Consider the following 27,060-nt stretch of genomic DNA (forward strand, 5'->3'; position numbering starts at 1 on the left):
TTTTAAGCATATAACTCCTGAAGTCTTTGCCACATATCATAGGCAAATTTCAGTTTCTTGATGTTGAAAAGCAGTGTGTTTCACATTGAAAGCTCTATGGTAGAGCATGCAAGCTCATCTAAATCATCCCATTCCTCTTGATCCATAGTTGCTGGTTTTGCTCCTTTTGTTTTGATGGGCTTCACCTATTTCTTCTACACCAAGACATTATAGTATTGCTTTTGCCATATTGCAAAGTTGTGTGCACCTTCAAGCTTCTTGATGCGCAAAAGATTGCTGCTATCATTGCTACCAACCATGATTTACAGCTCAACAGTGACTCAAAGGTCAGCAAATGTGAGCCCAAATGTCACACAAATGACCACGGTACAAAGTAAGTACCAACCAACAATGAAAAAAGAAGTAATTGCAGAAATTTCAGATTCTCAAATTAATTTCCAGAGGTACAAAATGTGTGCTACAGCACGCCACAAGCAATTGCAACCGTATCATGGGCTAATACATCAATTACATGAGAAAGCCCCAAATTTTAACCGCAATTTTTGCTCCAAACGCATCCATGGGCACCAATTTGACTCTCATGGTCAAAAGGCCCAAAATTTCTATGCTCAAACTACTAAAATGACATTAAACATAACTCTCGAATGGATTGCACAAGCCAATTTTGCCAAAATTTTCACAAATTTTGCAAAAGCCCCAAATTTGTCTAGGGTCCTATGTGCTTAATTTGCATAGAAATTCATTGCAACTACATATCAAGACCAGAGTTGACCCAAATTTCACAAATTTTGCAAAAGCCCCAAATTGTATGGGATTCAATGTGTCAAAATTTCAAGAATTGCATGTGTCCCATTGCAATTTCTGCACATGCACAAAAAACCCAAAATTTTGAGATTTGAGAGTATTCAAGAATGCACAAATTTTGCTCTAACGAGCAAAATCTTTGGTGTATGCCAAAATCCCTGGATTTCGGGGTTGAAAGCATATCCAATCTCTGAGATTCGTTGAACTATGCTTGTGTGCGTACGAAGGCCCACAAATTTCAAACAAAGGATAAACATTTCATTAAAGAAAATATTTCCTTAAAAAAAGGAAGAGCGTGATGGGCGACGACTAATTGCCCGTCTCCATGCTGATCCCGAGTGACGTGCTCGCATTGCCCCTGTTGGTTTGTTTGCCGGACGATTTGCTAATGGAGTTGCCGCTTGGATGACCTGTCACATTGTGCCCCTGTTGAGGACCGATCTACTCTGCGTTGACCTATTCACTCTATCGAGGGCGTGTCAGTTGTAGCACACTTGACTAGGACTGACAACGTGCAACCTTTAGTGATGTAGCCTTTAGCAATGCAACCTTTAGCTTTGATACCAGTTTGCGGTGATTGATGTGTAGTGGAGGTTCAATGCTAGGCAATGGCGAGAGAGAGAGAGAGAGAGAGAGAGAGAGAGAGAGAGAGAGAGAGAGAGAGAGAGAGAGAGAGAGAGAGTAGTAGTAGTAGAGTGTGATGCATGATATGTGGATATGGAAAGATGCACCACTCTTTAGGTTTTTGATAGTTATATGTAAAGGACTAAGGTACGAGTGCAAAGGTGTGTTCACACCCGAGCACTTATAAAAGGCACGGTGGCCCTTTATTCCCAACATTGTTATGTTCGGCATGCATTCAGAGCAATTTCATTGGTTTTGTTGGGCATCCACCGTGTATTGCTGCCTCTTCTCTGGGCCATGCTCATCATTGTCTAATTGTGATCATCTCATTCTTTAGCTTGCGTCTCTCTCTCTTTTTTCCCTTTGTGGCCATAATCATTAGTATCTTCTCCATCTTCTATTGCTCCATCTGGCACCCTAATTTTGTTGTCCTTGGGGCCTCAATTTGTTTTTGGTCTTGTATTCAATCAAGTTTATTTTTAGCTTTATTGTTCTATTTTCTCTACATTCTTTCTCTCTCTCTCTCTCTCTCTCTCTCTCTCTCTCTCTCAGTCATGTTTTTGCTTATCCATATGAGAGATTAATGTTGTGTTTTTGTGGCTGTTGTCCTCTCCTCCCTTGGTTGTCCCCACAAGCTTGTTGATGATCTTCACATGGAGGCTCTCAATGATGATTTGTTGGGCCTATGGTTGACAACCATCATCTATTTGTGGCATCTTTAACAAGTGTTGGCCTACATTTTTCCTTGTTGATTGACCTTAGGCTTGAAACACTTCATAGTAGTCATACGGGATGTAGGAGCAAATGTCTCCTTATAATCAATGCCTTTCTTTTGCACATAGCCTTTTGCCACTAACATGGCCTTGTACTTGTCAATGGATCCATCCGCTTTTCGTTTTAGCTTGTAGACCCATTTAGTACCAATGGCTTTCTTTCCAATAGGCAATGTAACTAAATACCATGTTTGATTCTTCATGATAGAATCAAATTCAGCTTGCATTGCTGCCATCCAATGCACACTTTGTTGTGCATCCTCAAAAGAATCAGGCTCATCAAGTGTGTTTGCGGCCATAACAGACTCCATAGTATTAGCATGATCATGCATATGTGCTTGTCTTCGATATGACCAGCAAGAGGAGCATCCAAATGACTGTCTTGTAGAGTTTGCAAGTACTATCTAGGTATTTGTTTGATTATGTACATGCTCTTAATGAACCTCAAGTTCAGCATCTTGCTAAATATTCAGATTAGCCATAGGTAAAATTTCTGCATTATGGAGCAACTGGCTGAACATTTTGTTCATTTAATGAAGCTCCAGTTGTATCACCAAAAGAAATAGATAGCAGCCCTTCAAACACATAATTTGCAGCCTGATATGTGTCATAACCAGCAAGAGATAACTCTGATTTTTCATAAAAAATCACATCTCTATTAACAAAAACTTTCTTGGAAACAAGATTGTACAATCTGTATCCTTTGCTTTCAATATACACTTGACAGCCTTATTATCCAACTTTTTTCTCAATACTTTGGGAATATGAGCATATGCAAGATACCCCAAAGTACGGAAGTGACTAAGTGAAGGGTTACGACTGTTCCAAGCCTCAAAAGGCGTTATATTTTTCAATGCCTTTGTAGGGCACCTATTCAAAATGTGACAAGCACATATAATAGCTTCTATTCAAAATCCATGTTGCAAATTTTTAGCTCTCAACATACATTTGGCCATCTCCATAAGTGACCGATTCTTCCTTTCTACAACCCTATTCTGCTGTGGAGTATATGGCATAGTATACTAATGTGCAATGCCTTTTTACTTCAAAAAATTATTTAGCAAGGAAGACATGTATTTCCCCCTTGGTTCGAATGGAGAGTCTTAATTTGACAAGCAAATTTATTTTCCATAAGTGCAGTAAAAGCCAAAAATGCATCATACACTTCTGACTTTTTCACCAATGAATAGACTCAACAAAAACGAGTAAAGTCATCAATGAAGGTGACAAAGTAATCCACCCAATGACTTTGTTTGCATGGGTCCACACACATCCAAATGCACAATTTGCAACTTGGTCGTAGCTCTAAAAGCAACATCACGAGGAAAAGAAAATCAATGCATTTTTTTCCAAAATACATCCCTTGCAAATGTACATAGGAGGTCTCTTCAACAGAGGTAAACCTTGCAACATTTGAGCGCACTGCATAAGCATCAAACTACTATAGTGAACATGCCCCATACGAGCATGCCACAACTTTTTCTGTGACATATTAGGAGTAATAGTAGATGCCAAATATATTGATTGATCAATGGAATGAGCATCCAACTCATAAAGTCCAAACATAATGTGCCAATAAGTACCAAAGTCAAGAATTCCGTATCCCTGACCATGCATGTATCATCATCAAATGTGACTTGCATTCCACACATTGCTAAAGAAGAAATGGATAACAAATTCTTCTTTATTCTTGGCACATTTAATGCATCGTGCAAACGGAGAGTAGAGCCATCAATGGCTTTCAAGACAATCTCTCTAACACCTCTAACAAGATAAGATGCATTGTTGGCACATTGCACTGATTTGCCAATAGGAGCTACAACAACAGAGGTAAACAAATCCCTACGGGATGTAATGTGCTTAGAAGCACCACTGTCAAAGAACCAAGTGCTGGCATTCTTTGTAGAGTTGAATGCTCTATTTGCCGAAGAAGAATCATAACTGCAAGTGTAAAAATAGTAGTCACAGTCATTGACAAACGGTGCGGACTCTGTAGCAATAGCAGTAGAAGTTGCATTTGAAATAGAGATCCCAGACTTTTTCTTTTTCTCCTTGGCAATGCGTTTCTTGCATTCTGTGATGTAATGACCTAGTTCTTTACAATAATGGCACTTTCCCTTCTTGGCTTGTGTACCCCCTTGCTTCTTGTTGTTTTGTGAAGTTCATGAACTTCCAGAACTTTATAGAGCATTCCTGGACTGATTGCCATCGCCCTTTTGTCTTGCCATAAAAGCTTGTTCAGAGGCTGCAACATCCACCCCACTATTCTTTCTTGTTTGCTATTCTTTTAGCAACAAACTAACCCATTGAAGAAAGGTAAGTGGCTGTAGAGGAATTCACATCGTGAGATTCAATGTTGTGTGAAAGGCCAAATAAGAAGGTGGCGAAGAATTCAAAGTAGTAGAGATCATTTGAGCATTAGAATAATACTCATCTACATTCATCAACTACTTGCACAAGTCGTGAATTTTATTAAGATGATCCTACATAGCATCACCTTCTTCCAACTTCACATTTTCAAGCTCCTTCTTTAAGAAAGAAATGCGAGTATCAAGTGTAAGTCATGCTACTCGTAAAGTAGCTGTAGACCAAATATGTGGGATTATAGACCGCTGAATTGGCAATGCAATAAGTGACAATGCTTGGGCATCCTTAGTGTCCCAAGCCTTTTGTGCAACTATTCTTTGGGGTGGTGACTAAACCAGAGCTTGTGCCTTTGACCAAGACCTCCTTGTGGAGGGGCAGCAAGAGAGCCATATCTCTAGGATGAACTTCTTCCCCATTGACATCATCCCAAAGATTTTTTGCAACAAGTACATTCTTCATCATGAAGGACCATAGAGAATAGTTATTGCCATCCAATCTATCCTCTTTAGATACATAAGTGAAGACATCACTTTGTCCTTGATTGGCCATGATAAATGTCACTCTTCCAAAATGTGCAAGAGCAATAACCAAAGCTGGCTTAACCTGGAAATCTGCAAATTTCCAGAAATTACAGCAAATGTCAAGCTGTAATTAACTAAACCGTGTCAAACTTGACCACTATTGTTTCAATGTGTTGAAAATTTTACAGATTTCAGCAAGTAGCACACTGTCCAATGCAAGAACGGTGATCAGTAGCACTGAAAAAACAAAAGGCCCAAAATTTGATTGTCCAATGTGCACAATGTCAATCAATTTCAGATTGAAAGTTCAGTACATATGCAATGTCTGCCAAACATGCGAAAGCCCAAAATTTTGACCCAAATTTCAACAAATTTCTGCAATTTTTGCACGAAAGCACCTGCTGTAGCAGAAATAGACATTTCCTTGTAGAAGCCCCTTACTATAGCTCTGATATTTTGAATAAAAAGATAAAATATACTTGTGACAGTTGAGAGTAAGCTGAGGACAAGCCGAGCTTGAGTTGTGGATGCCGGAAGTGTAGGTGGGAGTGCCCTGATGTGATGTATATTTACAAGGTATGTATGGAATACATGGATGATATGTGATGTACATTTGTAGGTGATGCAAAAGAAGAATAATTGCATAGATTACATGTGGTTTGCAAAGTGATGTATGCTTTACATGACTATCATGTAGTAAATCATTGCTGTGAGGCATTGTTTATGCACTGCAATGCCTTAGCGGTTAGAATAGTGTCGAGTTTTGACATGTGGATGCGCCCCTTATGGTTTTGACAGTGGTTAATGATTCATGGGTGTGGATTGTAACTGGTTTAAGTGATTGAAATTTCACATGTAGCGGGTATGAGCACGGTTGAGCAATAGATGCACATGTTGTTTGATTGCAATACCAGCATGTATTCGTAGTAGTGGCAATGATTGCTTTGGCACATTCCCGTGCAATCGAGGACGATTGCAAGAATTTCAAGGGAGTGGTTTGTTACGAGGATCTAAAATTTTAATGCTTTATTTAGCATTTGATTAAAAGTTAATCAAATATACAAAGGTGACTTGTACATGTGAGGTGCAAGTTAATTATTTCATCATGTGGGACCCAAGACCTCTAAATATCAGTTGATGCCAAAGACAAAAGTTGTAATAAGTCATGTCTGATAGGTTCTAGGTGGTACCTAGTGTTAGATATTGGCCTAGATCAATTCATTGGTCACTAATGTCAGGGGTGACATTAGAGACTAGGTATTAATTACTTTTTTAAATTAATGCCGGTCTAAGAGCTACTAATAATTGCTTAAGGATATTTGGAAAACAAATTGGCTTAGCCAATTTAATTGTTGAGATCCTTGGTCTTAAAGACCCACTTGATTCCAATCACCTTCTTTCGATGAGTGGGATGATGCACAAGGGGCCAAGTGCCATTTTGCCCAATGGAGTCCAACTCTTGCTACATGGCCTTTCATCAATGATCAGACTATGAAGCCTTGTTTATCGATGTTGGCTCCCTATCTTGAATGGCATAGTTAATCAAATCATAGTTAGTGGTGGAATGTGCTTGGTTACTTCAAGATTGCTATGGGCCATCCTGCGGCTACCACTCCTCAAGAAGCCCCTCAATCCTTGATCATGGAGTATCTCGTGAGTCCAATGAGGAGGTCAATACTAAGATACTTCCTTGGTTGCGCTGCCTTTGCCAAAGACTCTGAAACATCCACCAGTGGGGAATCTGATAGAGAAACAATCTCCTTGTCTATAGATGGAGCCTCAAGATGCATAGGTTCCATAGCTACTAGTTGAGGTACCCAACTATTACTTGGATCTTCAAGAATAGGGTGTTCTTACTCTCCTTTGCAGTTGGAAACTCAACAAACCGTGCATCTCCGCTTGTCTAGACATCTCGTGAGATGGGATTGCAAATCTTATACCCTTTTGTGATAGAGAGCTGCAGTCAACAAACACTTGTTTTTTGGAAGCCGGCTAAAATTTATCCCTTTGTTGTTTGGGGATGTGAGCATAAACATCACACTCGACTAGCTTGAAATAAGAAACATTTGGCTTTCGTACAAAATATGCCTAAAAAAGAGTCATACTAGCTACGATAGATGCAGATGACTAATTTAGGATATGAATTGTGGTGGCCATCGCTTCAAGCCATAGACACTGAAGTGTTTGTTCGATGCTTCATCATGGTTCGAGCTATCTCAATCACACTAATATTCTTCTGCTCTAATATGCCATTCTCCTAAGGAGTATTGGTGTTTGCTTACTCTTGATGAATCCCTTGATCTATATAGAAACAAGATAATTCTTTGGAGACAAACACTTACATCCTTGTCGGCCCTCACTTTCTTAAGCTCTCATCCTAAACGGTTCTTCTTGAAGATGGGCCAATTCTTAAAGTGAGAGAGAGCTTCAGATTTCAATATGCTAGAAAGTAAGCCCATGTTCTGTTATAATCATCCATAATCAACATGAAGTAAAGTCTCCTCTTAAGAGACTCCGTTTGCATGGGTCCACAAAGATGTGTAGAAACAAGAACCAAGGGCTCCTTTGCTTGTCTTGAAGCCTTGCTATGAATCACATCTCTATGCTATTTATCTCGGATGCAAGATAGACACAGTGAATGGCTTATCCCAACATTTGGCAATACACGCATAAGCTGATCATGAGTTGGCTTCTGAAGCTACTCGTAGTTGGGGTGGCTGAACTGAGCATACCATAGCTTTGTTTGAGATTGGGAAGTGGGAAGAAGAGAAGTAAGGGTTGACGACACCATTCTCCTCATGCTCATGGCAAAGCAGTTGCCTAGTCTTTCCATCAGAAACTTGAAAGAGATCCCTATCAGGTTCAATTGTGAGGCCAAGTCCACAAATCTTACTCACCGAAAGTAAATGGTAGCCCAAGCTTAAACATACATCACTATGTCCATCCACAATGAGTTGCGTATCACCCTTCTCTTTTATCAAAATTGAAGAACTATCACCAATCAAAATATACCCATGTATCATAATCATATAGGCAATGCCATCTATAGGAGGGGTCATGTGGTTGAGAGCGCCATTGTTCGTCCACAATCCACTCTCAAGACTGTGGGGCCATCACAGTTGCATCACACGGATCCTATGTAGAAGGCCTGATAATTTCTAGATGTAGAAAAGCTGCTAATGAAGGACCAGCTACTATTGATGAGTCCTTTATAGTATTCTCCTCCTCCTCCTCGGTGTTCTTCTTATCCTTATTAGGGCAATCTTTCTTCCAGTGACTTGTCTTACCATAGATGTGGCAAGTGGTCTCCTTGTTCTTGTTCTTGTCATCCTTCTTCTGCTTCTTCTTTCCCTTCTTTTGGAAAGCTTGGCTTATAAGAGCCTCAGATTTTGAGAACTTGTACCCTTTAATTGTTCCTCTTGATCCGAGACCATAGGAACTAGCTTCCTCCCCTTAAATGGTCTTTGTCCGCCTTGAGGCAATCAAGTTGGAGTAGAATGCATTGAATCTAGGGGGCAACTATGACAACAGAGTAATCGCCATGCCCTTGGAGGTGATTACCTTACCTATAGTCTAAACTTACATCTGTGACTATCAAAACTTGTTCACAGGCTCCTGTATGAAAGTGGACTTGTTAGGGTTTAAAGTCTGCATTTGCACCTCCAAAGAAATCCTCTTCATGATAGTCATCTTGTTATAGAGCTGATCTAACTCCAACTATAACTCTCTAGCATTGGTTAGATACTCGATTTATGCAATCATAGCTGGTGTGCAAGTGAGAAATAAAAACGAGTGAATGTGGGCATAAAATTGTAAAAGGAATTAGACACTATTGTGTGAGTCTCTTGTAAGACCTCTCCATTCTCAAAATGTTTGAAATAGAAGTGGTGGAAAAAATTCAATGGAAATGGTTTTCAGACCTAGAAAATAAAAACCATGCATCATTGAATACGAAAAGATCTTTGGGGAATATTTGAGGAACCTGAGGCTCTTGATGATTCCACGTGGAAAAGAAAAATAAATAAAGCACTCGGGATAATAGCATGAGGCTTGTCAAAGGATGCCCTTTATCGGGAATCACAAATGCAAAAGAAGCTCAAGACAAAACCTTTGGCTCCCAAGCAAATAACTCAAAGATAAATCTTTTAATGGAAATTGTCAGACTGAACTTAAACAATTATGATTCCTTGATTTCACTGATAAATAAATTTAAAAGCTTGAAGGTGCAATTGTCTTCTATTAATAAAGATATTGAAGAAGGTGAAACCCTCGCTGTGCTAGTTTATAGCGTATGCATGGTGCGAGATGGAGTGCTAAAGGGATATGCAATGCATTACAAAGCGTTGTATTCCACGAGCCAAGTGAAGGGAGTGTATCCTAGTTGAAAATTGAAATACTATAAAAGAATTGGCTCAACTATCAATTCATTAAGCGCTTTCATGCCATTATGGTTTCATTCTTGTTCTTCTTCATATTTCCCTCGTAGTCCATTATTCTTTCCTTGCTCAACCATATTTTGTAACAAAAGAGGGAGAGTAGATGTGAGAATGCGCAACGGAAAGAGGAAAGTGAACACGGAGAGGAGGAGACAATACAGGAGACAGAAAGAACAATGTGACTGCAATGGTTGAAGGTACAAGGCTGCAACAATCAGCCCCAACATGTATCTCTACGTATCATTGTGGGTGCCATGCGGTAACAGGGGGGATGAGACAATGAGGAGGGCTGGTTGATCATGAAGGATCAATGATGGATAACGGATAATGAAAGTGGGAGGGCAGGTCGCTTGCATATAGGCAAAAAAGAGGCAAAATCCTAAATATGGTCAAACCCCCTAAAAATGACCAAAAGTTTCCAAAAAGAAATGCACTAATGTGCCCTCCATGTAAAGTGTCTAAAACACATAAAATGACAGACGAATACAATGTTAGAGCTCCTGATGTGCTCGTTTGAGACTCACAGACGAGATGACCACACAAGACACACATGATTACTAACACCCCCTCTAAGATCCTAGATGTGCTGGAAGTCCAAAGGAGATGGAGATCCAAGGGTGGTAGGAAGAGTGCCAATGCCAATGTAGTCTGTCCGTTGGTGAAGAAAGCCAACCAAGGAGCAAGACCCCCTCTCCATAGAGAAATTTGACCAAATGGAAGGCCACCAAAGAGCAAAGGAAACAGAGAGGTCTCGGATCACTGCTGAAAACTCTAGTCAGGGATGGGTGAGCCAAGCCTCTAACCCAACTATGAGACAATAGTGAGGAATTATCGAAGGTGCCATAAGCTGCATAGAAACATCAGGAACCAAGCACCAAGGGGTAGGGGATGGTGGCTTGATGATGAAGAGAAGGGAAGGAGAGGCCCAAAGGAGAGTGGAAATCTTGAAGAAACTCCTCGTGATCCTGGGAAGCCTCCTCTGAAATCCACGGTTGCATCACCAATATCGTCCCCTTCTGAAAGGGATGGGAGGTACAAGGGAACCATCAGAGGAGATGGTGGGGGTGTTGAGCTAAAAATGCATTAGCTTTACTTAAATAGCCCCAAAACATGCTTAATTAATGAAGTAACCTTGTTTATTTAAAAGAAATGCATTCTTAGAGAGTGTTTGTGCCCCATAAGCACAAACCCACTTGGGAGGGCCCAAACTTTCTATAAATAGGTATGGTGCCCTCCATTCAAAAATACATATCTCGTTTTTGCTTTTAGGTGTTTTCAACTTGTTGCCCACACTCCTTTCGCGGAGGACATCGCAGTCTCAGCTGTCCCTTGCTGTCATCTATAGTCTGATGCTTGTTTCCAGCCTTCCACCTGCAGTTTGCAGCTGTTTACAGCAGAGCGATTGTGGTTGATCACTCTCCAGCTGTCGCTTGCTCAAATTTCTTTGTCCTCCTTGCTGTCGCTGCTGTTTTTCTCTCTCCTCAGCCTGTTGCAGCAGATTTTCTCTCTCCATTGCCTCCATTTGCAGATTTTCTCTCCTTTGCGTTCAAATGATTTTCTCTCTCCACAGCCTACGTTTGCTGTTTTTCTATCTCTATAGCCTGCATTTACTGCACTCTAGATTGCTGTCTACTTCAGGTCCAGTCATACATAGGCTGTGTTTACTGTTGTTCGACAACCGGAGATTGCCTTGCTGTGATTCGGGATGAGTTCGAAGTATGTCACACTCTCCAGCTCATTACCCCTGCCTTGATCCTTGAGATACAGGAGTTCAGGGTTCAATATTCATTCACTGCATAGTGTGTTTGTTACATGAGTATCGTATATTCAATAGTCATATCACTTCATTTATTTTTTGTGTTCATTGTCTTTGAGTTACCCTAACCCTAACTATGTTCCTTTATCAATTTGTGCTTTGTCGTACGGTTTTTATTTGTGTTTATATGTTAGGGTATTTCTTTACATGGTATTAGAGCAGGGTTCTCTGAGAGAAACCTAGGCCTTGATTTGAAAGCTCTTTGTAGAAGCAAGAACAACAGTAGGTTTAGATGACTTCGAATATAACAATACTAGTTCAGTCTCCAGAAACATCTATGCCGAGAATTGAGTGAGAGTGGGTAGATCAGCTTGCTTCACAAAGTTTCGACATGGTGGAAGACACTTCTGACCACAGGGAAGAAATAAAGTTATGTAAGCTGTCCGATGAAGAATATCACATGATTACCGCTTACAGACAAAAGAAGATTGAGGAGCTCGACCGAAGGATTTCTCTTCAAGAAAAGCTACTCTATGAAGGTATACATGATTTTCTCTCTTCATATTTTGCACGTAAGTCTGATGATGTGGTAGGGCCATCGAGACCTCCATTAGGGATGGGGCCCTCTTGTTGGAGATAGAGATCCGGAGTATATTCCATTCTTTCATTCTCTTCTGTCTACTCCGGTGCAAGGTACTTTAGATTCATCTTTTGTTTCTTTGTCTTTTATCTCTTCTGTTTTGCAATATATTGATAGAAATCATGAAGAAGAAAGAGTACAGTCTATTGACTACGGAAAAGGTTCTCTTGAGGACCAATTCTTGTATGTTAACACACGTTGTGGGGATTATAAGAAAAAGCCAGGTATTTCTTCTTCTATTCTTTCTTCTTTTCAGTTTACTTCTCAAAATTAGAATGAATTTGGTGTTCCTATTCCTTCATTACATGGTACATCTTCATAATCATCTTTTTATTTTCAATCATTAAATGAAAATAATGAACAAAATGCATCTTTACCTTTCACTCAACAAATTCAAACCCACCCATCCCACCATCTTCTTCCGTTGCTTGTCACTTTCATTTACACCATTTATATTTCCATTTCAGACACCTCATGTTGCACTGCACATCACATTGGGGGGTTATGGAAGCACTGGCACACCTTTTAGAACCTCATCCTTGCCTCAATCGGGTGGTGTTCCACCTTCTTCTTACACACTTTCGGGATCATTACAGCTTGGGTATCCCTCCCAGTCTCTCCTGAGTGTGGATTAGTTGGTACCACAGTTTGCCTCCATGCCTTACCTAGTGGACTTTCTAGTCATCTTGCTGTGCCCCAGCCGAACTTTGGACAGGGCTTCTGTCCGATGACCCAGAAGAAGACGATGAAGCCAGAAGAAAACAGTCCTAATCCGTGAGCACGAGTCATTTCCTTCACCTCCCAGCCTTGTCTAGTATGTTGCTGGCCAGACCATCGTGATCCGATTGCCAGCTGTCAAACCTTGGTGAGTCCTACTATTCTTGGACTCTCTTTATTTCTAGGCTCTGCTTAACCCGTTTGGGCGCCCAAGAGCCCGGACGGTCATCCTCGTGCGTGTTTCCTTAGATTTACCTTAATGTCACATTAAATGTCACTTTAATATCACATTCAATATTTGTGACCTTAATGTTACATTAAATATCACTTTAATGTCACATTAATGTTACATTTCCTTCCCCTTAAGAATCGGTTTTGTCCTCGAAAACGATACTTGGAAGGTCTAACTGTAAATCGGAAAACCTTTTTTTTAAAGTACTTACTCGCTCCCATGTTGAGCTTTCTTTTGAACAATCTTTCCACTTAACCAAACATTCTTGATAAATAGTATTCCTCGTTCGTCTATTATGAACATTTAATATCCTTTCTGGTTCATGTGGATTAGATTGGTCATTGAATAGCTCCTCAATGTCATCATTTAAGATTAGATTATCCAAATCACCCAGCTTCTTCCTTAATTTACTTATATGAAAAACTGGATGTATTTTACTACCAGCAGGTAGTTGGAGCTTGTAAGCCAATTCTCCCACCTTTTTAAGTATTATGAAAGGACCACAATACCTTGGTGAAAGCTTTGGATATTGTCCCTTTTTCATAGTTTTAGTCTGTTCAGGCACCTTAAGATAGATCAATTCTCCTTCTTCAAAGGAGATGTCTCTTCGGTGAGGATCTGCATATACTCTAGCTCGATTTTGAGCTTTTTTAATATTTTCTTGAGCAAATTTTAACATACTATTCATATCCTCCAAAAAGTCTTTAGCTGCCTGAACCTTTTCCTTATGCAGTCCTACTGCAAAAGGAGCTCTGGGCTGAAACCCATACATTAACATAAATGGACTATATCCAGTGGAAGAGTGCTTGGTACTGTTATATGCAAACTCTGCTATCGGTAGATACTCTTTCCAATTAGTTTGCCTTTTACTTACATATGCCCTAAGCATATCTTCAAGAATTTAGTTAACCCTTTTAGTTTGCCCATCTGTTTGCGGATGATCCGCCGTACTCATGCTAAGTTTAGTATCCAATTTCCTAAATACCGCACGCCAAAATTGGCTATCAAATTTTCTATCCCGATCAGAAACTATATTTGCCGGAAGGCCATACAATCGGTATATGTTCTCTACGAACAATCTAGCCAATTCTGGTGTTTTAACATCAGTTGAAGTTGGAATGAACCTAGCCATTTTGGTTAACCTATCCACAATCACCCACACAGAGTCGTGCCCCCTCTGTGTTCTAGGTAAAGCAACAATAAAGTCCATGGAGATACTCTTCCATTTTCCTGAAGGAATTTCTAGTGGATGGAGAAGTCGTTCCATTTTCAATCTTTCAGCTTTATTAACTTGGCATTTATTACATTTGACCACATAGTCAAGGACGTCCTTATTCATTCCAGGCCAAAAGAACTGCCTTTTAATAAGACTATAAGTCTTATTAACTCCTGGATGTCCCGCACTAGGGGTATCATGACACTCAAAGAGTATCTGGCGCCTTATTTCTGTATCTTTCGGGACACATACCCTACCCTTGTAGAGTAAATAACCATTATCAATGGTAAAATTCTTCAACTTGAATCCAGTTTGAGCAACCCCTGATGCTCCATTTCCTTGTTGAACATCGTCAGATATTCCTTCCTCAGTAGAAGCACTTTCATTTGGATCCCCATTTTTTATTGCTTCCCATATGTTGGAATATGCCGGATCAACCTGGCATTTTCCTTTTAAAGATTCAAGCAAGTTGGAAGTGAACTGAGTAAAACTCAATTCATTAATGATAGGCATTCTGCTGAGTGCATCAGCTACTATATTATACTTTCCTTTTCTATATCTTATCTCATAGTCGAACTCTTGAAGGAGTTCGGCCCATCTGGCTTTACGCCCGTGTAAATCCGGTTGATCATTAAGCCACTTAATGCTTTCATGATCCGATAAAATCAAAAGTTTGGCACCGTACAGATAGTGCCTCCATTTCTTCATTGCATGTACTATTGCATACAGCTCCCTCTCATAAACAGAATAATTCTGTTTTGCACGGTCTAATTTCTTGCTTTCAAAAGCAACTGGTCGACCTTCTTGTAATAAGACCGCGCCTATCGCCTTATCACTGGCATCAGCTTCAACCACAAACGGTTTATTGGGATCCACAATTAATAGTACTGGAGCTGTAGCAATAGCTATCTTAAGTTTTTGAAAACTTTCATTTTGGTCTGTTCCCCAATTAAAACTTTTTCCTTTCTCTTTAAGTTGGTCAGTCATTGGAACAGCTATTTTGGCATAATCTCGAATGAATCTACGATAAAATCCAGATAAACCTAGGAAGATCTGCAGCTCTTCCAGATTCCTTGGAGGTGGCCATTCAATAATTGCCCTTACATTTTTTGGATCCATGTTGATTCCCTCTTTTGAGATAATAAGCCCCAAATATTTGACCTCTTGTGCAAAGAATTCACATTTAGTTTTCTTCGCATAAAGGGAATGTGTTCTTAACAGTTGGAATACTAATTGTAAGTGTTCCAAATGTTCTTCTCTTGATTTTCTAAAGATCAAGATATTATCCAAGAAGACTACTACAAAATGTCCTAGATAGGGCCGTAAAACACTATTCATCAGCTTCATAAAGGTAGCTGGTACATTAATGAGGCCAAAAGCCATCACCAAAAAATCATAATGCCCGTATCTAGTACGAAATGCTGTCTTGGGAACATCTTGTGCCATAATTCTTACTTGGTGATAACCTGATCTTAAATCTATCTTTGTGAAGAATTTTGCCCCTTGTAATTGATCAAAAAGGTCTTCCATTCTGGGCATAGGAAATTTATTCTTCACCGTTATTTTATTAAGTGCTCTATAGTCAACACAAAGTCGCATAGAACCATCTTTTTTCTTTACCAATAAAATTGGTGAAGCCCAAGGTGAATTACTGGGTTGAATAAACTCTTTATCAAGGTAATCCATAATTTGTCTTTCAACTTCTTGATGCTGTGTTTCACTTAACCTATACGGTGGTTTAGAAATAGGGTGTGTATCCTTATTTATGTCAATTGGGTGATTTATATCATCCCTATTTGGTGGAAGGCCACTTGGTAAATCAGAAGGAAACACATCTTTAAAATCATCTAACAAACTACTTAATTCATTATTAACATTCAACTCATAAACATAAGAAAATTGTTGCTTTATATTACAGAAAGTAAAAGTGTTCTGTACAGGAAGAGACCATAACATATATACCTCACAAACTTCCTTCTTTATCAGCTTTTGAACTTCAGTAGAACACAGCAAAGGATTATCAGATACTTCATGTTCACCTTGAATGACAAAAGTTTTACCATCCCTTTCAAATGCCAGTGTATTATGGTGATAACTACGTTTTAAGGATGGTTCCAATCCCCATAGCCACTCCCTCCCTAGAGCAATATCAGCTCTTTCCATGTTCATAATTTGGAAATCAAGTTTATCTTTATATCCTTGAATCTCAATTTTCAAATTGGATACCATTGTATCTCATATTTTATTGTCTTGGCCTTGCATCATACGAACAACATATTGATGGCCACTCCTTTGTTGGGGAAGTTTCAATTTTTTGACAAGTGCATAGTTTATAAAATTATGTGTGGCAGAGTCATCAATCATGACTCTAACCCTCTTTCCAGCTATCAATCCATGTACTCTAAGTAAATCATGTGGCCCAAAAGTAGGCTGCCACATAGAAGTTGACATACAACACTTATGTTGTACATCCATGTGCAAGATCTCTGAAGATTTGTACTTTTCATGCCCCTTTAATTCTAAGGTCTGCACTACATGGATTTGTTTTTCTTTTCCCTTGCCCTTGTCCTTATCTTTTCCTTTGTCTTCCCCCTTTTTCTTTTGAGGGCAATTCCAAGCAGCATGGTTAGGGGATAGGCAATTGAAGCACAACTTTTCTTTTTTGGCCTTATCTAAGTTATCAGGACTTAACTTTGGCCTCACATATGGTTTCTTTTCAAAAGGTTGTTTTTTATCCTTAAAGAATGGCATTTTCCTTTTAAATTTGCCCACAAATTTTGAGGTTTCCAATTTCTTAGACTTAGGCTCCGTATCAGTGAGACTAGTGAGTGTACCTGGACGCATACTATCTTTATAAATTAATGCAAATTTAATTGCCTCTTTCAGCGTCTTAGGTGAACTCCTTTTTACTTCCTTTTTGCAGGCTTTATCTAGTCCCCTAATGAATCCTCTTGTTTTTTGGAATTCATCTATTCCTTCCAATTTGAGGATTATCTCACGATATTCCTCCAGATATGTCAGCAAGGGTCTTCCCTTTTGTCTGACATAATCCCAATCTTCCCAATTTCTTTCCATTTCATTTTTAGGAAGGAATTCTTTCAAAAAGACGGATTCAAATTGAGCCCAAGTTTCAGGTATTTTATTTGCCTCCTTTAAAGTTCGCCACCACTTATATGCTTTGGGCCCCAAAGTTAAACTAGCCTCCAATGCTTGGAGATGTGGTGGGGTATTCTTAAATTTATGTAAATCTTCCCATTTTTGGAGGAAATTAAAGATTGTATCTTTATTTCTATCTTTTTCCTCCCCATGAAATTGAGATGGTTTCATATCCTTTAGAACTGGATTATCCCTCAATTTATGGTGGGGTTCCTTAGGATCTCGCATAGTCACATCTAAATCTTTCGATGAAGATGGGACATCCGAGGTTTCTATTTTATTTTTATCTCTTTTTAACAATAAAGTTAATTGAGATTTTATTTCAGTGAGTGTTTGGGTTAAAAATTCCATTTGAACCCCCTGAGCTTGCACATGAGCAGTAAGATCATCAAATTGCTCTCGTGTAGCAAAAAATTCTTCCCACTGTTCTTTTTGAATTTCTGGTTCATGAGGATCTACCATAGGGTGGTCCCTAGAACTAGAACCTTCCATTACTCTCTCTTTCCCTTTTTCTGCCATTAATACACTGGAATTGGAAAGCAAAGATAAGAAATTTGCATACAAAGTAAAGTACTTCCCTGATTTTAATGGTAGGTAGTTGTTGCTGGTTTGTGAATAAACCCGAAGAGTAAGGAACAAATTTTATCACCCGAACAAAGTCGGTTACGCAGGAAATGGAGCTTCTTTGCAGAAACGACTAGTATTCAGCCCCCTTCTTTAATAATCACGCAAGCCATCAATGCCCCTTTCCTGAACTTGCTCTCTGCTGAGCTTGTACTTGTGATGTAAATGCAGTCGAGGCTGATGAGAAAAATTCCAAATGTGCAGTCGACTGATCAGACACGCATCAGAAAATAACTTCAGCTTCAGCCTGCGAAAAAGGAAAAGAATGTGTGTTTCGTTGGTGTGTTCACGGAGGGGCGTTCACGGACGGGCATGAACCAGGATTCGGTGGCCCACGATTCAGCCTACGGCGTTCCGTGAAAAGGTAGCTTCCCCCTCGATAAGTTACGTGACGTACATACACGTCACGTCAAACTTTACGTGACGTGTCACCCAGCACCTTTGACCAACGACTTCACGGATCCGTGACGGGTCGACGAAGGAAAACCTGTCGATTGAAATTTCCTGCGTGACGTATGAAACCTGTCGACTGACCCGTCGATTGAATGGATAGCGGGACTACTGAAAATCCATCGACTGCCTTTTCGTTGAAGGATGCCACAAATCCACACGACTAAACCTGTTAGCTCTCATACCAATGTCCGATGACCCAGAAAAAGACGGTGAAGCCAAAAGAAAACAGTCCTAATCCGTGAGCACGAGTCATTTCCTTCACCTCCTAGCCTTGCCTAGTATGTTGCTGGCCAGACCATCGTGATCCGATTGCCGGCCGTCAAACCTTGGTGAGTCCTACTATTCTTGGACTCTCTTTATTTCTAGGCTCCCCTTAACCCCGTTCGGGTGCCCAAGAGCCCGGACGGTCATCCTCGTGCATGTTCCCCTAGATTTACCTTAATGTCACATTAAATGTCACTTTAATGTCACATTCAATATTTGTGACCTTAATGTTACATTAAATATCACATTAATGTCACAGCTTCCATATCCTAGTGCCTCTAGCTACACCGCCACCTTATGGAAACATTCATGTTCCAGTTCCTCTGCCTCAATCGGCACTCATTGGACATTCACAGCCCATTTTTTTCTACCCATCTCTTTTCTCTCCTTCTTCTTATCAGACCCCTTCACCACCACCACCACCGCCATCTTATTTCACCCATCCATCTTACCCCACTTTCTCGACACCTTATGGTTCTACCTCATCTTCAACCAAGCATGCATTCAATGACAAGACTCGTTTCAACGGGTCAAACTTTACCACTTGGTTGAACTTGATGAGACATGTCCTTGATTTACAAAATCTATGGGATCTTGTGCAAGGATTGGAACCCCAACCCGATCCCGCACTTGTTCCATATGAGGTTGTCCACTCATAGAAGGCTACGAATGTCTCCGCTATTGTCGAGCTGATGTAGGGCTTATTGCTTGAGTTTCATTCTCAGCTTCAGCATTTTGACTTAGAGTTAGAGCTCGAGATACGACCCGTCGTATCAATCTTGACCATGAGTTTCAAAATTTCAAAATCTTTGACTGGGACAACTTGAATGTCAAGTTGGTTGAGTATCGGCGTCTTGCCAAATTCTCCACTACGGGGACTCCCAAGTCCTCTTACGATCAGTTCACATTGTTTCTAAACAAACTCCCCAAGAAATACTTTAATTTTGTGGAAGGTATAACTTCAAAGCCTACCATGCCTACTTTCTATGAATTTGAGTGTCAGTTGTTGCATTGTTTGATTAATTTCATATGAATAATCCCTTAGAGGGGGCTCTTGTTGCTCATTCTCAAAAGGGGCAACAAGGGAAGGACAAACAAAATCAAACTTCCAATCAAACTCAAAAACAAAATCAATTCGGGGAATCACAAGGAAACTCCCAATTACAACTTAAACCAGGGTGGCAGAATGTATCTACAAAGAATAGATATTGTCGACATTGCTAAAAAACTGGCCATTTTAACGATAAGTGTCGATCAAAGGTAAGAGACACAACACCAAAACCTAAGTCTTAGATCCTAGCCCTTCAGTCAGGCAACCCCCAGCAGGGGAGGCAAGGTGATTGCAAGGAGTAGTTTAAAGCTCAGACTCACACTGCCACCGGTCCGCCATCTTAGTCGACAACGTTTTCAACTCCAGAGGGCTTGTGTAACTAGTCTGCAGTGGTCGACATTGTCTCCGTAGAGACATTAGATGCGAGTCTCATCCATATCTGTGAGTTGCCTCCTGATGAGGTTTCCGCAGAGGCCCACTCGTCACAGCTGAGCACTTGAACTCCTATTTGGATTGTGGACAGTGGAGCTACACATCACATGACTCCTATAGAGGACATCTTCTGTACTCGAGCCCCTGCAGCCGAATGGATTCGTGTAGGAAACAACTCCTTGGTCAAGATTCAGGCTCAAGGTTGCGTTGGTTTTACCACTAACAAGGGTTCGGATCTGGCTTCGTTGGACAATGTATATCATGTTTCTCAGCTTGGGGTGACTTGTTATCTGTTCAGCAGCTTTGCCGGTTAGGGCGAGTAATTTTCTTTATAGCGACCATAGTCGAGGTCCTTGATTCTCAGACTAATTTAGTAATTGCTCGCGATGAGACACAACCTAATGGCCTATACCACATGACACACTTTTTGATTGAGCCGACAATCAAGCGTTGCGTGTTCCATAGCTTCCAGGCATTTGCCATATCTCGGGAGCCTACGAACAATGAGTGTCTTTGACATTTTTGCTTAGGGCATCTTGGTTATGACTGTCTTTATGAGTTGTTGCGCTGTGAGGTGGTTGAGGGCCTTTCCTGCCTGAAGCCAGTTCGTGATGTTTGTAAAGCCTATCAGCTCGGGAAGCAACACCGTACCCCTTTCCCTCAGTAGTCCACACATCGTGTTGAGATGCCTCGTAGATTGATTCATGTTGATCTTTGTGGGCCGACATTCACTGCCGCCTTGAACGGCGCGTTGTACTTCTTTTTGATAGTGGATGATCATTCTAGATGCATGTGGGTGTACTTTCTCAAGCACAAGTTAGATGCTTTTATATATTTTTTTGCTTGGGTGCTGTTTGTCCATAACCAGACTGGACGTCGTGTTGGTAGCATGAGGAGTGATAGTGGTGGTGAGTTTATCTCCCACGAGTTTTCTGAGTTTCTACAGTAGCATGGTATCTCTCGCCACCAAGCTCACCTCTTCTAACTTCCCCTCTCAAAATGGAGTCGTAGAGCGTAGGAATTGGACAGTCATGGAAATGGCATGCTCTATGCTGTTCGCAGTAGAGTTCTCTGAGTGCCTTTGGGTCGAGGTTGTTAACGCAGCGGTGTACATCCTCAACTGGTGCTCGACTGTGGCTCTTCCTCAAAAGACCCCATATGAGGCATTCTTTAGCTCTCGGCCTGTTAATTTCCCACTTTAGAGTCTTCGGGTATCATGCCTACACACACACGCCTTATGATAAGATAGGAAAGCTCACTCCTTGAGATGATTTCCTTATTTTTGTTGAATATTCCTATGAAGCGAAAGCCTATTGCTTATTCGATCCTCGGACAAATAAGGTGATCGTTCGGAGGGACATTGTTTTTGACAAGAGGGATATCATGCAATCCTTTATACCGGATTCCGATCCGATTCCTCCTTCCACATCATCAGAGATTGTGTCTACTAAGCTTGGTCTACCTCTCCCTCTTGACATTCCTGTAGATTCTTCAGCTCCTAGGCCCCCTCTGCGAGACCCGTTACCTCGTTGGTACCAACAAACCATGCGGAATTTGGGGATCTTACCATCGGATTCCACTTCGGAGGGACCTAGAAGATCTGCCCGACTTGCTTCTCAAGCATCATTTGCATTGTTGTTTATAGCTGATTACATAGCTTATTTTGAGCTGGATACATGGCAGGAGGCTCTTCAGCACCCTCAATGGCGAGAGGCCACGGAGAAGGAGCTAGAGTGTATTAACCGAAATGAGACTTGGACATTGATGGATCATTCGAGCCACAAGAAAGTCATCGAGACAAAGTGGATTTTTAGGATCAAACTAGAAGTTGATGGGACTTTAGACACTACAAGGCTTGCCTTATAGTACAAGGGTGTTGACAGAAGCATGGCATTGATTATGAAGAGACCTTTGCCCCTACTTCATGATTGATATCTTTCTGGTTACTTCTCTCGGTAGCCGCTCACTACGGTTGTTTGATACATCAGATGAATTGTAGTGATGGGTTGGGCATGGAGATTGAGACAGACAGTCGTTATACGTGGTGTGAGATAGAGAGAGTGAGATAGAGCAGAGTCGAGAGTGAGCCTGTTTGTAGGTACAACGACAAGAGAGAGTACTGTTAGGTTTTTAGATAGATATATATGTGTAAGTATATGTGCTAAGGGTGTGTTCACACCCGAGCACATTTAAAGGCACAAGGCCTTTATTCCCAACAACCTCCCACTTAAAGGCAATGTGCCTGAAGAGGAGAAAAGAATCAGCTAACTCTAGGTATGTACAAAGCTGAAATACATATATCTATCCAACTTCCATCATCTGTAGGCAATGAGGTTTGGAAGACCCTTTGTGAGAATGTCTGGAGGATTATCATCGATTTGCACTTTGACAAGCTCAAAGCTCTTGCTGTCAAGTACATCTCTAATGAAGTGGTACTTCACCTGTATGTGCTTTGTCTTTGCATGAAAGATAGGATTCCATGCTAGCATGATAGCACTTTGACTATCACAATGGAGAAGAGGTAACTCTGAGATGCCAAGCTCTTCCACCAGACGTGAAAGCCATAAAGCCTCATTGCATGCCTTAGTGGCAGCCACATACTCTGCCTCTGTAGTAGACAATGCAACATACTTTTGTAGCCTGGAGATCCAGGAGATTGCTCCTCGTGTGAAAGTAAACATATACCCAAAAGTGGACTTCTTGCAGTCCGCATGACCAGCATAGTCTGCATTCGTAAAGCCAACAACAGATGCCTTCTGCTTTCCAAAGTAGATGCACAACTCCTTTGTGCCTTTGAGGTATCTCATAATACCTTTCACTGCATCCCAATGCTTCTTGCCAGGGGTTGCCATGTATCTGCTAACCACTCCTACTGCAAAGGCAATGTTAGGACGTGTAGCAACCATAGCATACGTCAAACTGCCAACAGTTGAAGCATATGGTATCTTGGCCATTTCAGCCTTCTCATCATCAGATGTAGGGCTGTCCTCTGCACTGAGTTTCACATATGGAGGCAATGGAACCCCAATTGTTTTCCCCCCCTCCATATTGAAATGCTGCAAAACTTTGGAGATATACTCCTGCTGAGATAGATAGAGTAAGCCTTTCGATCTATCTTTGAGTATTTGCATGCCAAGAATGTGATTTGCATTACCAAGATCCTTCATGTCAAAGCTACCATGAAGACTTTGCTTCAATGAATCCAAGGCATGAGTATTGCTGTCAGCAATCAACATGTCATCAACATACAAAACCAAGATAATCAAGCTGCCATCTGTTGCCTTCTTGTTGTACAAGTAGTGATCCACTTGACTTCTATGAAAGCCTTGGGATTACATGAATGTATCAAACTTATGATACCATTCTCTTGGTGCTTGTTTCAGCCCATACAAACTCCTTTTGAGTTTACATACCATCTTTTCTTTCTCTTGTTCAACAAACTCTTCAGGCTGTTGCATATAGATGTCTTCATGTAGATCACCATGTAAAAACGCAGTCTGTACATCCATCTATATGAGCTCCATATCCTCAACTGCAACCTGTTGGAGCGCGCGGGTAGCGGAAGTGTGAAGATTTCAGCAGAGGAAGTGAACAGGTGAGTGAGAGTGAGAGTAAGAGTGACGAACAGATTTGGGTGTAACAACAATGTGTTGGTACACAAAGAATAGAATGTATTTATACTTAGGGCCGGTAAGGGTGCATTCACATGTACAACATAACAATACACGTGTAAAATACACGGAGGTGAATAAATGACCTTTACATCCCAACAACCTCCCACTTAAAGGTCCGGAGTGAATTTTTAACCAACTCCCACTAGTCGTATGCAAAGCTCATGCTGAGCCTTGCCTAGACTTTTAGTGAGAACATCTGGAGGGTTGTCCTGTGTTTGGATCTTGGTCAATGTGATTAGACCATCCTCCAGAATCTGTATGATAAAGTGATATCGCACATCAATATGCTTTGTGCGTGAATGATACATGGCATTTTTAGCCAGATACACAACACTCTGGCTATCACATCCCAACACTGGAGTACTCATAGACATGCCGAGATCCTCTGCGAGTCTGCTCAACCATATAGCTTCCTTAGAAGCTTCAGTAGCTGATATGTATTTAGCTTTAGTAGTACTCGGTGCGACAATGTTCTGCAACCTGGAGCACCAAGAGACGGCCCCTCCAGCAACTGTAAAGACATACCCGCTAGTGGACTTGCGAGTGTCTAAGTCACCTGCCATGTCTGCATCACAATAACCTTGCAAATTAAGTGCACCCTGCCCATAGGAAATACACTTTCTTTGTGTACCCTTCAGATATCTAAGAATAGTCTTGACAGCCTCCCAATGTGGTTTGCCAGGATTTGACATAAACCTGCTGACAACTCTCATTGCATGAGCAATGTCTGGACGAGTAGCCACCATAGCATACATAAGAGAGCCACAAGCTGATGCATAAGGGACTCTCTTCATAGCATTGGCTTCCATGTCATCTTTTGGGCTGTTGGCTTTACTAAGCTTAAGGTATGGAGGTAAGGGTACTCCGAGAGGCTTAGCTTCAGCCATGTTAAATCTGTCCAGTACCTTTTCAATGTACTTTTCTTGAGATAAGAACAACAATTTCTGTGTTTTGTCCCTACGAATCCTCATGCCCAATATATGCTCTGCATTCCCCAAATCTTTCATGGAAAAAGCTGATTTCAGCTGATCTTTGAGAGCATCCAAGCTAGTCTTTCTCTTTCCAGCTAGCAACATATCATCCACCTACAAAACAAGTATGATAGGGCTGCCATCTGTATCCTTTTTCATATACAAACAATGATTTGCATGGCTGCGCGTAAACCCATGAGAGAGCATAAAAGTGTCAAACTTTTTGTACCACTGCCGTGGTGCTTGTTTCAGCCCATATAAGCTGCGTTTTAGTTTACACACCAACTGCTCTTTTCCAGGAACTACAAAACCCTCGGGCTGTTTCATGTAGATCTCCTCATCAATGTCACCATGCAGAAAAGCTGTTTTCACATCCATTTGGTACAGCTCTAAATCCAATACAGCAGTGAGAGCAAAAAGCACACATAGTGTGGTCATCTTCATGACAGGTGAGAAGACCTCCTGGAAGTCAATCCCTTCCTTCTGTGCATACCCTTTGGCAACCAATCTTGCTTTGTACTTGGGTTTCCCATCAACTGTCTTTACTTTGTAAACCCATTTGTTTGGAAGAGGCTTTCTTCCTTTGGGCAACGACACAAGATCCCAAGTATCATTAGCATACAGAGATTTAATCTCTTCTTGCATAGCTAGCTCCCACTTATTGCTGAATTTGCATGACTTAGCCTCTTTATATGTCAGAGGCTCACCCTCATCAGTAAGCATCACATAATGCAAAGAGGGGTCATACCTATGTGGCTGCCTTCTTGGGCGTGTAGACCTGCGTACCCAATGATTTACATTCTCAGGAATCGGATCTACATCTGGAGGCATGTTATTTTCAGCATTTATTGGCTGCTGTAAGCCATTTTCAGCATGCTGTTCATGCTGTACAGCACCTTCATTTTCATTTCCAGCACCTGCATTTTCATAATCAACAAGTCTATCTTGCTGTCCATGACCTCCCTGTGCTTCTATTTGCTGTCCATCATCATCTGGCTCAAAGATAACCGGCTGATCATCAGTTTCAGCCTGTGGTACAGCACCATGAGGCTCATCATTTGAAGTAATAGGTGGCTGCGAATTCTGAAATTTGACCTTTTTCATGTCTTCATCAGAGGCTAAAGTACCTTTTAGCAACTTTGCCTCATTAAACACAACATTACGGCTGCAAACAATTTTCTTGGACTGAGGTAGCCACACTCTATAGCCAAATTCACCCTCATCACCATAGCCCATGAAAATGCCTTTGGTGGATTTCGGGTCAAGTTTATTTCTCAGCTCATTTCTAACATGCACAAAAGCATCATAGCCAAATATTCGTAAATGGTCATATGAGGCCGGTTTGCCAGACCAAATCTCCTCAGGGATGCCATTATTTAGGGACCTGTTTGGAGAGCGGTTGCAAATGTGAACCGCGGTTTTAAGTGCCTCTCCCCAAAATTCATGAGGGAGATTAGCAGTGGACAGCATGCACCGCACTCTCTCACGTAGAGTCCTATTGTATCTTTCAGCCACACCATTTGAAGAAGGGCTGTAAGGGGCTGTAAGCTCCCTCTTGATCCCATGCAAGTCACAAAAGGACTTAAATTCATTAGACGTGAACTCACCTCCATTATCAGTTCTCAGGCATTTCAACTTTCTACCTGTTTGAGTGATCACGAATGCATAAAAAGTTTTAAAAACAACAAACACTTCACTTTTCTTTTTCAACAAATAAATCCAAATCTTCCTGGAACAATCATCAATAAAAGAGGCAAAGTATGCAGCACCACCCAACGATTTCAAAGGCATGCTACATACATCAGAATGCACTAAGTCCAATACATTTGACTTACGGGAGACACCAGAGTAAAATGAATTTTTCATTTGCTTTCCAAACTGACAGTCATTACAAAAATCAAGTTTAGAGCCTTTTCCATCAACCCTTTTCAAAGAGGTAAGAACATCAAGTCCTTTTTGGCTCATATGGCCTAATCTCTTATGCCATAACTCCAAATGACAGCCAATTTCAGCAACTGCAAGAAACTTGCCATTCAAAGCTTTACAGTGCAGACAATACAGAGTGCCCTTCTTGGTTCCTTTAGCAATCAGCATGGAACCCCTTTTTAATTTCCACAAACCACCACCAAATAGTGTGGTGTAATCATGCAAGTCAAGCTATCCAACAGATAGTAAACTCTTCTTGATGCCAGGCACATATCTGACATCTTTCAACACAAGTTATTGCCCATTATCCAAAGACAAGTGTATGGTGCCAATCCCATCAATGCTGCAAGCATGATTACTTCCAAGGTAAACCTTGCCATAACCGCCGGCATCAAAAGTAGCAAAACACTCCAAGCATGGAGT

The 27,060-nt window shown here is 40.9% G+C and overlaps 1 protein-coding gene across 3 annotated transcripts in view; it reads left to right on the plus strand.

Annotated features, from left to right (window-relative positions):
• LOC148041770 (uncharacterized) overlaps window positions 1-27,060 on the plus strand; it is a 58,148-nt gene that overhangs the window by 5,936 nt on the left and 25,152 nt on the right. The window lies entirely within an intron of this gene.

Source organism: Lygodium microphyllum, chromosome 1 (assembly GCF_053477565.2).
Source record: "Lygodium microphyllum isolate KBCC chromosome 1, Lygodium_microphyllum_v1.1.10, whole genome shotgun sequence".
In the NCBI taxonomy this organism is placed as follows: domain Eukaryota; kingdom Viridiplantae; phylum Streptophyta; class Polypodiopsida; order Schizaeales; family Lygodiaceae; genus Lygodium; species Lygodium microphyllum.